General features: G+C 54.2%; 1 protein-coding gene across 1 annotated transcript in view; it reads left to right on the top strand.

The window, feature by feature from the left end:
- The window catches only part of VAC14 (VAC14 component of PIKFYVE complex), a 100531-nt gene that overhangs the window by 66103 nt on the left and 18508 nt on the right, over positions 1 to 15920 (top strand). The gene's annotated exons all lie outside the window — the stretch shown is intronic.

Genomic DNA, 15920 nt, shown 5'->3' with positions numbered 1-15920 from the left:
TCCAGAGAGGATGAAATAATTAAACCTTCCGTGCCGAGAGCTGGCCTGGGCGCGCCCGGCCTACAGCCCCGGCACCACGGGCTCCCACCAGCAGCCCGGCCCCAGCCCCATTAAAACAACTCTGTCCCAAGTAGGTGTTGGTGTACATTTCCCTCCTCCAGCCTCTTCCCACCCTCCATGCCAATGCAGCAGAACAAGCGCAGGGCTTGTTTTCCCATGAACCAGGCCACTTATACTCAGTAGAAAGGGAGAGGAGGGAGAAAACGCAGCCTGTTTGATAAACTGATATGAACTGCAGCGTGATCCAACAGCTGTGATCCTTACAAGGCCTGCTTCTGTGCTGGGAAGTGAGTGAGTCTCAGGACGCTCCACTCTGCCCGCCAAGATGGCCCTCTGGCCAGCCGTCCTTTGGCTTAACCAACTGTGCTTCCCCCCCTCCTCTTCCTCCCTGCTGCCTCGCAGAGAGGACTTGCCAGAGAGAGAATGCTTTCTTTTTAACAAGTGCCTGCTGTGAACTCAAAGGCTCCAACCCCAACCAGCCCAGCTGATGGCGGATGAGGCCCTGAGCACCCATCCCGAGGACATGGGTGCCCCTAAGCTGAGAGTGTTTGAAGAGGATGGGCTGGGAGCCCAAGTGGGAGAGCAGGGGCCAGGCGTGGGTCTTCTTCCATGAGACCCGAGCCCAGAGAAGCCCTGAGATAAGGTTTCTGGTTCATTCTGGTGCCCCCTCACCTCTAATACACAAGGGCATCGCAGCCTTTCCAACTCAGCAGATGCTCACAGTCCCTAAAGTGTACCCCTAATCCTCCTGCCCTTGCCCTACTCACCCCCACTGCATCCCTCCCCCCGCCCCAGGTTTGCATAAAAGCCCTGTGTTTGGTGGGGGAGGAAGGAGGAGTTCGATTGGCTGCTGAGGTAGGTGGTGGGGCAGGGGAGCTAGGGCCTAGGAAGCCACTAGAAACTGGAGTTGTATTTAATTGCATCAGGGGGAGGGCCTCAAGAGAAGAAACTCTATTTCATGCCATAATGGGGAAATTCCACTTTGCTGTCCTCATGTGGTCCACCTGTGAGACAGGCCGTCGGCTGGGGCCAGCTGTGTCACCACTGTGGCTAGGGCAGCCCACTCTGGCTGACCCTCCCACACTCAGCTCCCCTTCTCACTCTGCATCCTCCCAGACCTTTCCAGCCTCTGGAGCTCATTGGCATCGTGTACCCCTCTTACATTGTTCATATGTGCCACTTGACATGCCAGGGGGGCACTAGCCAGGCCCCCCAAAGTCCACTATGCTGATGCTAATGCAAGATGAATCCAAGTTAAGTGGCAAGACCCAGATCCCTGGTTCGAATGGCATTTTAGAAAACTACCTCTGGCCCCCAACCCTCAGGAGAGAACTTCTAAGAGGCCCTACTCGCTTTCTTTCATGCTCCCCTTTAATGGGATGTGTTCTTTGGCTCCAAATACAAATCAATTTCCTTGACGAACATGTGCCAACCAAAGTCTGTATGTATGCTGGAAGGGACCCTGATGCACCTACCCAGAATACAGGTGGGTTTGGATCTTTTATTAGTTTGAAGCCATATTGATTGGGTCCCCAGCTGAGGGGAAAGAGAAGGGACATTGAACAGGGTTGGAGGAATTCTTCCAAGGAATTTCTAACCTCTCAGAAGCTTCTCTTCTTGCTGACTTTAAGTCTGCCCAGTCCCGTATGAATCTTCTGAAGGTTTCCACAGTCATCCTTTCCCCAGAGACCAGGGGGCTGGGGTGCTTTTGTGGAGATGCAGGACAGCAAAGGGAGTGTGTGGCAGGAGCTGTTTTGCACAACCAGCTCTTGGCTTTGATCTAACTGGAAACAATGCTGAGAAAACGTGACTGGCAGGGATGATCTGACAGGCCAGGCAAGAGTGAGAGAAGAGTCTGCCCTCAAAAGTAAAATACAAAGATGTCCTTGGGAAGGGCAAAATTCCGGCAGCCCAGAGAGCCCAACCTGATCTGTTTCTGTAGTCTCCTAGCCCATGGAGAGGTGCCACATCCCAGCACCTCACAAGACCATCTGTGACCCAAAAGTGCCCGGGAGGACTGAAGACCTGGAGGCGGGCCAGTGGCTTTGCTCTGCATCCTCCGGGCAGTCTCCACGCTGTCCCTGTAGGGCCCACTGTCACACACACTGGCGCTCCCTGTAAGAAGGGCGTATTTCCTTCTGGAAAATGGGAACCACATGTGGTGGGCCTTGTTAGGCAAGGCTGGGATTAATTAGGTCCTACTGGGGGAGGGAGGAGGAGAGGAAGTGCTGGCCAGAGGGAGCCTGGCTCAGTAGGCGCTGAGGTCTGAGAAGCTTCAGAAGAAAGCATCTCCGTGTTTCAGGGCTCCTCATGGATCCCCATGACTGAGGCCTGGAAGAAGGCCAAGGGTCCGCTCGCTTTAGCAGAGCTTGTGGGAGGTTAGAGGTCACAGATGAACTTGTTGGGGGGTGGTGTTAGGGGTGACCCAAGCAGCCCTCCTGCCACGGAGCCAGCCGTCCCCCACGCACCTCGAGGCTCCTGGAGGGGATGAGCACTCAGGGGTGGACCGGCAGGAAGCTCATCTGTGCCCATCACACGCCATCCCTTGGACTCCCCGTCGTGCAGGTGCTGGCAGCTGCAGAGTTCTTTCCAGCTGCAGATTAAAGGCACTTTCTTGTAGTCTCCACACCTAAGAAGCATCAGCTCCCCAGCCCGTAGCTCAGGCAGCCTGCGGGGCGGGGGTGACTGTCAGGAACTGTTGCCAGTGGCTGAGAACTTGATAATGAATTTCCTTCTGAAGTTTGAGAGGTTTTCCAGATGGACTGGACAGTACTCTCTGAATCTGTTTATACTTTACCTAAGGATGCCAAGAAACTAACAAAGTTTTGACCTTGGTAAGTCAGACAGCTTAGTTAATTAGCAAGTAGCTGATGAGTATCATAATATAATATCTCAACAAAACAGTGACAGGAATTGGCCCCTAGAAACCGCTTCCATCCTCCTGCCTCCTTGGGGTAGGGCTGCATCTGTGCCAGGACAGACAAAAGGTGTCCTTGGTTTTAAAGGTGCTTCTGAACTCCTAGAACAGCAGTTCTAGAGTGTGTCCCGTTCACCCATCGTAGAGTGCTTCTTAGGAAGTTCTTTCTTTTATCATGGTGTCATTTTAGCTCAGGTTTTCTGGGGTGCCCCTGTGTGGGTTTTTCCCTCTCTCCCCACAGCATTTTCCTTTAGCAGGTAGCCATGAAGAACACACACACACACCATGCCCCTGTCTTCCGAAAAATATAGAGGAGGTCTCTATCATGTGCAGTTTCTGAAAGGCCATTCAGACCAGCCTCTCCTTCCACATAGAAGGAGGGTTCCTGTCTCAGCATATATGATGAGGACCCTCACCTGGGAGAACCTTTGTGCAGAATTCAGCCTCAGGAGGCAAGCACAAACCCATGTGAAGTCCCTACGATCCACAGGGAAAGGCACTTTGTAACCCAGGCTGTGATGGCCCACCGAAGAGGCTCTTGGGATCCAAAGTGGATAATGGAACTCCCTTTAAAAGTTTGCAGTTTCACCTTCCAGGAACGCCCTCAGCCCAAGTCCTGGGACATGTTCCATGCTCCCTACTCCAGGGGGCTGCTGTACAGTGGTCCAGAGACCCCAGAGCTGAGTATCTTGGCTATCTTACAGATTGGGTGGTGGAGGCCCTTTGGGAAAACTGCCCAGTTTTCACTCTGGACTCTGCTTTTCCTCAGCCCTCATGAAAATTAAGCTGTGCTCTCTTGTGGCGTCTCCCTTTCACCCAGGGTCGTTAACCCACAGAAAATCCCCACCAAGACCCATCCTGATGTGGCCGCAGCCGCCTCCTCTATGAGGGCGCTCATCCTGCTAGCTACCGCCTCCCATACAGAAGTGAAACGCTGAGTCTAGGTGTCCTTTCCTGTCTTCCTTCTGGGCCTCGGCCTCCTGCCGTCCATTATCGTGGCCTACTTCCGGTCTATATTTAGATGACATAATCTCATTGGAACTGCCTGGCACTTGGACAATGAGTATCTTTCTTGGTCTAAATCTCTGTTTTGACTTGCTCAGGAGGACTTGTCTCACCCCCTCCTTATCCCAGATTATTTGTGCTGCCTCTGCCTCATCACAGTTGCTTGCACCTTCTGTGTCGGCCTCTCTCTGAAGCTGAGCTGAGATGGATTTCAGGTGCCTCCAGAGTCTTCCCTCATTTCTTTCCAGTCCCCTGCCGCCAAGCATCCCATGCTGTTTATTTTGAGCCTTGTCTCTCTTTCCTCTCGGAGGCTGCTTTCCCATGTGCTTGGTGTTCTGTGGGAAAATGCTCTCCATTTCCTCAGAGGGGGCTCCAGCTCTCACATAGGACGAGTTTCCTGAATGTGGGGACATCTCAGCCTCTTTATTGTGCACCCCCAGATTGCTGCTGCCTTAGTCCATAATGACGCTCCCACTTGCACTTCACCCTCAGCCTTGTGGTCAGTAGACACATGCCATGGGGTGGACCCCTGTGCCCTAGACTGCCGTCTGCATTTCCCTCCCCGTGAGGGAAGAATGGCCTTCATGTGGCTTCAAAGAAGACCATGCCCAGGAGCTCTGACTTGTTTACTGCTTGTTCTGGCATCTCTCTGGCACAACCCTCTTCCTTTCTCAAGCATGTACCACTCTGCATCAGTGCCCCAGATCTGTCTTCTTCCCTTCTCCTGACCAGGGCAGTGCAGCAGCCCTCCCTCCCTCCCATGCAGCCTGGGTGCCTGTGATGCCTTTGTCAATGTAGATTTTTCACTGAAGAACAACATACTATCTAAACATGCACAAATCATAAGGGTACTACCGCTCACTTATTTTTCACTAATTGTCTACTCCCACATAACGAGCACTCTATCAAGAAGTAGAGCATTTCCGGCACCCAGAGGTCCCTTTTGTGTCTCCTTCCTTCCAGTTATGACCCCTCTCCTCCTCCCCAGAGAAGCTGCTACCCTGACCTCTATCGCTATAGGGTTTGTTTTGCCTGGTTTTGAACTTTATATAAATAGAATCGTGCAGTTCAGACATTTCTGAGGTGGCTGCATCAGTGTCCACGCCCCCAGCCATGTATGAGAGCTCCAGTGGCTCACATCCTCACCAGCGCCTGGTGTCATTATTCTTTGCTTTTAACCATTCTGGCAGGTGTGTGGTGGTGGTATCACCGTGTGGCTTTAATTTGTGTTTCGCTGAAGCCTAAGGAGAACTCCTCTTTGCTTACTGGCCTTTTGGATACTCTCTTTTGTGATGAGCCTCTTCAGGTTATTTCTGCATTGGGTTTTTGATGCTTATTGATTTGTGAAAGTTTTTTTATATATTCTAGATCCAAGTCTTTCTCGGATGTGTATACTATAGTTATCTTCTCCTACACTGTGGCATGCTTCATCATTCTCTTAATGGTATCTCTTGTTAAATAGAAGTTACTAATTTTTAATGTAGTTCAGGTGATCCATTTTTCTTCAGCATTTTTTATGTTTTGTAGTGCTTTTTCAGAGGATTAGGAGCCCATGAAAACTAACCATAAAGCTGCCTATTTCTGGTTGATGTTTCTTAAGCATTCTCAGTGAGCTGGAAAATAATCCACCTAATACCCAAAGGTATCATTTCTTAGCTCTGGACAGGGTCTTGGAGGCCACCCAGTCCAGCCTGCTTGTACTTTGTCAAAGCAAAAAGTCGTAGTCTCCCTCCATCCCCCCACCCGGCCGAATCCCAGGGGCTTCTGGTGCAGCCAGGCCAGCAGTGGGCTGCAGCCTGGAGTTGAGAACCACTAATCTAGCAGTATTGGTCGGCACTCAGAGCGATAGGGGGCAGAAACCCAGGTCACAGGTACCAAAATGAGCAAGGGAGTTGGAGTTTGACTAGCCAGCATGACCAGACAGAGGCGGAAAGCAGCAAAATCCGGGAACTCGGCGTTTCCCTGAGGTGCCATCTCCCTTCTTGGCCCTTGTTTGAGATCGGCCGTGTTGTCTTGGTTTCTTCAAGTAGCAGAGATGTGGCCACCACGTCCCTACAGGGTAGGCTGAGGGGAAGAAGGTCTCATTGGCTCATGCAGGGTCACATGCCCACCTCGGTGGGGCAGCAGTGGTCGGGTGCTACAAGCGACAGCCCCAACAGAATCCGCATGGAATAGGAAGCAACAGCTCTCCAGAGGAAAGGAGCCACTGTGCCCATGAGAAAGGGAAGGATTTGCTGACCAGCCACAGCCACCGGGGGCCCGCGCATCTGCTTTCCTGAGTAGTTCTCTAATGTGGAAAAGGAAGATGCAGAGCATCGTTATCTCCTACTAATCCTCGGGAGGATTTGATGACGTAACAAAGTGTTTAGAAGTGTGTCTGGCACCTGGCAACCGTGCAGTAAGTACCAGCAGCAACTGTGACAGTAATTGTGATGAGTCGCATCTACCCTTTCTCTGTGCAGGCAGGAGCCCGGAGACCTGGGGCGTGGGTGGTCGCTGGCCGCCAAGCCAGGCCTGACACCCACCCGCCCCCTTTTCAGCTGCTCATTCGCTCCAATGCAGCACACACGTCTCCCTCCGTGTTCTGGGCTTGACTCTACTGTTTATTGTTTTCTAAGGAAGAGTAAGGGAGCAAGCCATTGAACAACCCAACACATGAGCCCGCCATTCTCTCTTCCTCTGCCCTTGCCCTGACCCTGCCCTGTGCAGTGCTGCCCAGTCATGACTCTGGACTGCACGTGACAGAAGACTGGCTCTCTGTTGAAAAACAGAAAGGTGGGGTGCAGCCAGGGACAAGGATTGGTTCATGTGTACCAAGAGCCATCCTCGTGTCCTCAGGACTTGGTCTTGCCTTCTCCCCTCCACAGCTGGCTCCTCTTCCTCTTCTGTCAGCAAATCCTGTGGCAGGATGGCCACCCACAGCTCTTGGCTATCTCCTGCCCCTTGGCGCCCCAGCCTTCAGCAGCGGTGCTGGGCTTGGCTCTCCTGGGCCTGTCACTGTGGCCGGAGAATGCCTGTGCCCTGATTGTCCAGGACAGGACCTTGTGCCCACCTGCAGATGCAGGAGGAAAAGCAGTTCTTCATGGGAACCAGAACCCGAGGCTGCTGGTAGGGGAGGGAGACTCAACCAGTGTCCATGCTGTGGTCTAGGTCCAAATGTGGACTGAAGGAGGATGTGAAGCAGGGCCTACTGGGGGACAGCAGAAAGAGGACATATCCCCTCCACTCTCCCAGCAGCCAAATCCTCCATCTGTCCAGGGGTGGAGCTGTGTAGTGACCAGCAACTTGTGACCTTCCCAGAGACCACCACAAGGGCAGGCAGAGAATGGAATTCAGCCTCCAGCTGATCCTGTCTCTGTGGCTTCCTTCCTTTTGAACCCTGCACCCCACCAGACTATAGATTGTGTGCTGTGTGGCTGGATGTGGCCTTGTTGTTTAGACACAGGCCCACCACCTGCCAGCAGGGCCACGTGGTGCGTGCTCCCAGAATGGTGGCTCCAGGCCCTGATTGAAGAGAGACCAGGAGAGTCTCCGTCAAATTCTAGGCTCAGTTCAGCGTGGCCAGAAGAGACCTTAAGAGTCAACTGAATTCTTTCACACATGAGGAACTGAGACTCTGGTTTTTCCAGTAACTGTTTCCACGTGCTGCCATCGTGCCATAGCCTGGGCTTGGTAGGCCCAAGCGCAGCCCACACACTGAGCGGACAGGGCCTCAGATGGATCTGGTCCACCGTTAGAGGGACGAGCTCAAGCTAGCCCAGCTGGGCGTAAGGGTCAAAGATTCACTCCCCACGAAGTCCTTTCCATGAGTGTTCCTAGAGCGCCTGCACCGTGCCAGGCCCCCCCCTCCAGCCTTGCACACATGCGAGACAGCGTATTCCTCCCTTCACCAAGGGAACAGTGTAGTGGACATAGGCAGACAGGTGACAAGTGACCAAGAAATGTGTGCCCTGGTGTTGTGATTTGAGCTCTGGAGGAAATGGGGTGGGGGTGGGGGGTCCTCAGGTTTGGGCTTGTGTTAGGGAGTTACCCCATAGCTTCACCAGACCCAGGAACCTGTGACCTGGATCTGATATTTTCTCGGAGCATAAAAGTGCCCTAGTTTTTCCTCTCCTCAGGCTCAGCTGAAGCTATGCCAAGAACTGGCTTTTAAAGGCTGCCTGAAATGTGGTTTGGAGCCAAAAATCTATAGAGCCAGTGCATTTGTGACCTTGTTGAAAGTGCTTACTGAGGGAAATCAAGGGGGTAGGATTTGGGACTTTTTTTTCCTTTTTAAAATTCTTTTTTAAAAATCAATTTGGCCCTCCTCACCCCATCCCTTTCTTTCTTGGCTCTTTCCCTCCCCAGAATGCCTGAGTCCTCCAGCCCCACTGAGCTCATCTCTTCCATTTGTCTACACCTCCCCCATTCCCGAATCCCTCTCCATCCCCCCCACCTCCTCCCCCCCCCCCCCCCATGCTTCAGGAATGAAAAATACCAAGTGGGTTAAAATAAGGAGCCTGGGTATAGCCCTGGAAATTAGGCCACAGCTGTCAGGCCAGGCAAGAGTCCTCTCTGTGAGAATGGAAATGCCTAGAGCAAGCGCTCAGCCCCTCCCTGGTGAGGAGAGATAAGAGCCTCTTCCCCAGCGCTGCCCCCACCTCCCCAGGGGGCTGCCAGGAAATGCCATTTGTCACTGAGCAGACCTGTCTTAGTGCCCACTGGCAGGACACCACAGTGGACAGAGCTAATACCTGCCCTCCCAGGGACAGAGGGAGTGCCCAGCCCCGATGGAGGGGTCCAGGAAAGCTTCTAGAAAGAGATGCGGTCTAACTGAGCCCTGAAAGATAGAGCCTGGGTGGGGGTGGGGGATGACAAGGGGTTTCTGACATAGCAAGCAGTCTGCCTGGAAGCCACTAGCCTCTGGGAGGGCAGGTATTAGGGTTGCCTACGGCATGGCAGGGAGCTGGGAGTATGGCTGCGACCAGGCTCCTGGCTGCCTCAAGAGCAGCCCTGAGGCACCCAGTGACCTACCAAAGGGACTGAGCAGGTTCAGAAAACTCTCCACCTGCTATGAGTGTCCCTAAGAACTGAGAGGAGAAACCACTGATCTGTGGCCACCCCTAGAGTCTTCAGGATGGCACTGAGTGAGCCCCCATCTCCCCCAGCCAAGGAAGGATTGTGGGTCTGCATGAGGCCACGCTGAGGTGGCTGGCTCCCGAGAGCCCAGTGGCCTGCCCTGCTTCCAGAACATCCTTTGAGTGGAAGGGAAGTGTGGCCCGGGGCGGGGGGGGGGGGGGGGGGGGGGGGGGCGGACATACTCAGGGCTATGTTACAATTCTGACCTTAAGGTCTCTCCCTCATTACCCCGCCCCCCAGAACACCAAAGACTAGTTAGGAGTGGCTCGGGAAGCTTGCTTGACCAGGGGTCTGGCTGCTACATCTTTCTAGAAGATTCAGTGTCACTGGGACCAGCACTTTGAGCAGCGAATCTGGACTAAATTTAAAAACGTTCTCAGCACCCCAGACATCCCTGCCCCAACTTGTTTGACTCTCCAGAAGACACTGCCTTCAGCCAGTTAATTCCAGGTGCCTGTGAATTCAGCCAACTTGCCTCGTCTAGTCATTTCTCCAGAGGAGTCAGCTTTTTTCTTCCTCCCACGTGAGCTGAGCCCCTTTCCTGAAGGAGCCTCCCTGCCCACCTATGTCAGTAGCCTCTGGCCCAGACAGTTGGCCGGTTCCTAGAATGACCTCACTTCCTTCCTGCCCTTGAAGCCTGAGCAGCTGCCCCGGTCCCATCCCTTCTGCTTCCCCCCAGCCCCCCAGCAGTGTGGTAATTGGTTTCTTAGAGCTTCAGCCATGCGCCCTGTCTGTATTTCCCGGTCCCCTGACCCTCCGCAGGAAGACCTGTGATCTTCCTGCCATGAGGACCCCGAGGGGAGGGGGCTGTGGAGAACCGGCTGCTCCCTCTTGTGCCAATAGTGCCCAAGATAGCAGCACCGCCACTTCTGCCCCCAGCCGCCCCCCTGCCCTCCCCCCCCACCCGCAGCCCAAGGTCACACTCTCCCCAGGATGGGGCTCAGGGACTGGTGTGACCAAGCAGCTGCCCGGGCGCTATCTGTCCCTAGCTCGGCTCCCCGGATGAGAATCTGTCATTCTGGTTCTCAGAAGGTCACAGCTTTCATTGAATTTTGTGGTGTTTGAAGAAAAGCCCCTCTCCACATGTGCAGTCTTCCCCAAGCCAACACGATGGCAGGGCAGAAGTAGGGGAGGCCAGAGAAAGGAGGGCAGGATGGACAGCCCCCGACAGGCATGAGTGCCCGAGGGGCATGGGGGGGCACAGCAGGCTCCCCCACAGCTGTGCTGCGTCTCAAGGGCCAGGAGCCCTGGCACAGCCTCCAGGGAGGACAGCTCCCTGTGCTTTCATCCCCTGAGCCCTCCTGCTGTGACTGCCCCCCCCCCCCTCTCCATCAGCCTCGGCTTGGCTCTGCCCTACCCCTCAGAAGGGGCATCTCGAAAGGCAGCCCCGAAATCCTCTGTACTTCTTTCTCCTGGAAGAAGGTGGTTGCGTGGGGCCCTAGTGACACTAGCAGCCCAGGGGGTGGCCCTGCCGCGCCCAGCTGCGGTCGCATGTGGATGCACCTCTCACCCTGTGTGCTGCTTGCACCCACGATCCTCGGCCTGCCTGGGCCATCGTGTGGGGTGGCTCTCCTCATTGAAGGCAGGGGCTTCGTCTCCATTGAGACTTTCTCCTCGTGATTCTATTTCAGGAGAAAGCCTCCCCTGTAGTAGGCACTCCTGCCTCCGAGTGGAGCCAGGCCTTTTCTCCTGCTCGCTCGTATTATGCTAATCACTCCTTGCAAACAGGCAGACTTTGTAGGAGGTTTGCCTGGTTTTAGATGAAACCTACGCCTTTGAAGCAAAGAGCCACAGCAGCTAAAAATACCATCTCCCGGCTGTTGATCCTCTCATTTGTAAAATGCATGTTTCCATTGTTAAATCTGCAAATCTGCAGCAGCCCCCACCAGGGAGAGAGAAGCTCCGCCATCTCGGCTGGAGGAGGCACCGCCTTCTCTGCACCCTATCCCTGCTCCTCCCCTGAGAATCTCCAGGACAGTCCAGACGATCCCCGGAAGTATAGCATTCTAACTTCCTTCTCATCTATGGTTCAAAAAAATATAAACCATGTAAGATAAAAATCAAAACAATGCAGCAGATGCACCATAAAACATAGACGACCTTTCACCACCACCTCCTCCCCCAGAGTAGCCTCCGCTTTAGTATCCTGTATTTCCTTCCAAAACTTGGTCTTGCGCTTACAAATGTACAGCTTGGCCGAGCTCGCGTCTAGCTGTGGCTGTGGTTTGCCAGCAGCGGGTCCGGCTCGCCCCGCAGCCCGCCTTGTTCGGAGCGCGCCCCCCGCAGGATGCCGAGCTGTGGGGCACTGCGCTCTGAGCTCCAAGCACACTGGCTCGGGGTCACCCTCCCTTACCAAGGCCACCACCTCGCCGTATTCAACTCCATCGCTTGTCTCTGGATGTGGCGGCCTGGCCTCTGCTCCATGGCAGTGGCGGGTGCCGGGGGAGGGCAGGACGGCCGATCCCCAGCAGGCCACTCGCCTGGCCCACCTCTGCCGCCAGGACCTGGTCTGTAATTGGGACCTGGGACTCCAGAAGCCTGCCGACACTTTCCCCAAAGGGACTTCCACGGACGCTTCCCGCCTGGGGCCCTTGCTCGCTCTATTCATTTAATCCTGTGCGGATTTCCTGGGCTGGAAAGGAACATTCAGATGAAAAGCCCATTTCATGCGTCTTAAAACTCCCTGAAAATGAGTGATCACGAGAGGAATTTTTTCAGCTTCCTGGCAGGAGGTGAAGGAAGGTACAAATAAGAGAACCCTCCCCTTCTCCCCGCTACTTCACTCTGCCACCAAGGACTGAGGGAATCTCGTCCTTGCTGTCTTTGTCCTGTCACCTCTGCTGTGACCCTTTTTTCTGCACAGCCCTTTTTCTCTGATCTTCTTACCATTTTCCAAGAGACTCAGCAGTGAGACTGCTGTGAGACTTGCTCTGTGACCAGCTGTGGGTATTACTGTTGCACTTGCCATTCTGTTTCTGACATTTATCTCCATGCCCTGGAAGCAGGTACTTGTAAAGAGCTACAGACTGCAATCTCAGTTTATAAAATTTCACAAAACCTTCAAGACTAACAATATGAAGGCCAGATAGGCAGGAGTGGCATGTGCCCAGCACAGTGGCTGGTGAACTGAGCTTCCTCCCCGGGGGTTATCCGAGGTTGGGGGACACCCCAGCGCATGACTGCCAGAGAAACCACAGCCTGAGGCTAGGGTGCAGCACCCGTCTGACCTGACTTGCCCTCCTTTCCTTCTGTTCAAACAGAGCAAGTCGGGGTTGTGCACAATGGGCTGGGGACCTCTCGGGTGGACCAGCAGAGAAATAGCAAAATCTCGGGTAGAAACTTAGGAAAACCAGACCTGGGCTCTGGGGAGGTGAGGTTACGTCATGACGTCATGACGTCATGACGACAGCATCCATGGCCTTACCCAAAGCTCCAAGGCTGCGCATCCTTTGGGATGCTAATAAAATCTCCCCATTTCTTTTTTTTTTTTTAAATCTCCCCATTTCTAACCGAGAGTCGTTATCACTGAGCTTGTGGCTGTAGCTCTGGGAAGGCAGTTTGGGGGTAGTGGTTCTCAGTCTTGACTATAAAGCCTGTTCACACAGATCACCACTTCCTGGAGTGGGCCTGAGGGTGGACTTGGTGTCCCATAAGGTCTTCAGGTGACCAGGTTTAGGGGTCTCTTGGTAAGGTGCTGTTCCTGGCTTGGAGGGCCTTCCTGCTTCTGAAAGGTAATTGTGTGACCTTGTGGGTAGGTGAGGGCACTGATGGGCCGTGGGGGTGATGGCTCCCTACTGAGAAGTGGGGGGCCAGTGCCCTAGAGCAGAGGACTGAGGCTGCCACCAGAAAGCAAAATGGCAGCCCCTGATTGGAACCATTCAGGGCAGGTTACATCCCTTAAAGAAAAGTCACCAGGGGAATGTGAGATAGAGGTTTCGTCGCTGTGATGACTGAGGACCCAAAACCATGAGGACAGCCAGCCCATTTGAATGAAGAGTTTGCTGGGGGAGGCATTCTGGCCTCAGTGCAGTGACTACTGCGGGCTGCTGGACACAGGTGGGGCGCGTGGCTTTAAGATTAGAGAGGCAGAGCTGCAAGGAGGCCTCGGGGTCTGGGCTCAGTGCCCAGCACGCGGAAGGGAGATGCTCACCGTCTGTAAAAGTTTGTGGTCATAAAAGCAGCAGTGGGGAGTAATCCCTTGGCCTGGAACAAAGGACTCATTTGGGAATAATGGGATGAAGTAATAGAAAATCTGAACAGAACAACTCGGTAACAGGAAGACATTTGGGGTAAGGGGTGTCCCCAGGCCATCCCCAGGTACAGTGGAGCAGCCTTGGGTGGGCTCCTCTGGCTCCTGGCACTTATTTTATTTGCTTGCCTTATTTCTCAGAAGGTCATCCCCATATCTGAAGTGGAAATGGCAGAGATGGGGCAAGGCGGGGGGTGCTTACCCTTACCCATCCTAAGACACATTGTAAGACATCTCTATTTATCTACTTCTCCCTGGAAATGCGTCACAAGCCATGGGATAAAGGGGTGTCTCTGCACTGGATATTTGAGTTGCAAGGATTGGAGCCCTCAGTCTGGTGGAAAGAAGGGCTGCGCTGGGGTCTGTGTCCTGCAGGTGACACACAGTGTGAGACTGTCTGGCAGAATGGAACGTGAACTCGGGGTCAGGAACTCTGCTCCCCTGCAGGCATGGCAGTGTGGCCTTGGACTAGTGCTTGGCTTCACTTTCGCCCTCCGCCCATGAGCACCTGATCCCTGAGGACCCCCATGCGTGTGGCTGGAAGCTGGCAGGAGTGTGGATGGGCGGGCACATCTGGGGCCTGAAAACAGTTTTCCCAACTGTTTGTGTGTTAACATCAGGGCAGCATGCAGCCACTTCACGAGCTGGAGGCTGAGCACTTCCTCGGGAGGAAATCCTGCTTGGAAGGGTAGGAGCTCAGAGGCCTTAAAGGAAGAGAAAGTCTCCATCTGAGATTCTCTAATGGCTAACCCGGGGACTCCCAGACACGTGGGGCTCAGACGTACTGGTTCCCTGGCTGCGTTCAGGGCCCCGGTCTCCCCTTCCCTTCAGACCTCAGGCAGCAGCCGGCCTGGGACGTGCACTCAGGAGCCAGGGCTCCTAGCAGAGGTGTCTGGGAAGCTGTTGATGGAGTCACCCCTACGAGGTCATTCCCCTGCCTCCACCTCAGCCATATCTGAGTCTGGGTTCTGGCTAGCAGAGCTGTGGGTGCATTTCCCCGATTCTGCCTCCCATGGACCCCTGGAGAAAAGCCATCGGAACTACGTGTAAAGTACAGGGCAGCACTGTCCTGGCCAGGTGTGGCCTGTGCGGTCATTGCCTGCCACCCACAGCGGCAGCCCCAGGTTGAGGGTCAGGCCGCAGTAGCTGATTTGCAGGTAAATTTCCCCAGAGCCACAGGAACGTTCTGGAGAAACTGAGACTTCAGTCCATCAGAGGGCCCAGTGATACCTGCAGCCAAAGTACCCCCAAATCATGACCATGTCTGAGCCCCTGTGCCAGTTGGGCTGTGAGACCCGAGGGCTGGGTGTGTGGCCTGGCAGCAACTAAGAGCATAGGGGGACGGGGCTGGGCCACCAGACAGGGGCTTGGCAGGGCTCTCATTTGTGCTTCGCTTTCATTCGCTGCTAAGAGGGGCAGCTGAAATTACACCTGTCCCACGTTAATGGGATTCAAGGTACGTGACATGCCTAATGTAGAAGCACTGCCGTGTGTGGTCGTTACCGGGCAGGAGCCTCTGTGACAGGAGAAGGTGGGAGCCACCTGTCCTCGAGGGCTTTCCATGTGTCGGTGTTTCTCAGAATCGATTGTCGTGGAAACAACAGGATTTCTGTTAGTGACCCTTCCCTTTGCTTTTATTTGCTGACTATTCAAAAGATGAAATGCTCAGGAGCTGCTTCAACGTGGGTGGAACTGGAGGGTATTATGCTGAGTGAAGTAAGTCAATCGGAGAAGGACAAACATTATATGGTTTCACTCATACGGGGAATATAGAAACTAGTGAAAGGGATTATAGGAGAAAGGAGAGAAAATGAGTGGGAAATATCAGAGAGGGTGACCGAACATGAGGGACTCCTAAGTCTCGGAAACGAACAAAGGGTGGTGGAAGGGGAGGTGGGGGGGATGGGGTGACTGGGTGACGGGCACTGAGGGGGGCACTTGATGGGATGAGCACTGGGTGTTACGCTATATGTTGGCAAATCAAACTTCAATAAAAAATATACAAAAAGAAAGAAAGAAAGAAATGCTCAGGAGCCGTGGGCTTCCCGGGGGTCGGGGGGGGGGCCTCCAGCTCCTCCCACCTCTCCCACCCCCCAGCAGTGCCTTTTCCTCCAGTGCGGGCACAGCTCAGCCAAGCCCCCAGGGTCTTCCCTCCATGCCCTGTGGGTATCAAGCACCTCCAGCATGGGGATCCTGCCCCTGCCATCGCACCTGCATCCAGCTGCATTCTGGGGTATCTCCACCATGTGGGATGGAAGGTAGAGCATCTTTTCTGGGACACAAACCTGGACCTCGTCTGTAAGTCAGACACCTGCTGAGTCCCCTCAGAGGCCTCTCCTGGCAAATTTTGTAAGTGCTTCAGCCAGAACTAGATGCTGCACAACCCTACCGCCTACCCCAACCCCCCTGCAGGGTTCAAAGCCCCCTGACCCCCTGGCTTCTGAGCATGTAGTTCCTCACGCAAGCCATGTTCCAGAGCTGTCATCCAAGCCTCCTGGCAGTTCATCTCCTGTTCCATAAGTATCCATCCCTGGGCCAGGCCTCATGTGGTTCCAGGCTCATTCTGCCTTG

Source organism: Canis lupus, chromosome 5, assembly GCF_003254725.2.
Source record: "Canis lupus dingo isolate Sandy chromosome 5, ASM325472v2, whole genome shotgun sequence".
Lineage (NCBI taxonomy): Eukaryota > Metazoa > Chordata > Mammalia > Carnivora > Canidae > Canis > Canis lupus.
This window is presented reverse-complemented; position numbering and strand designations above follow the sequence as displayed.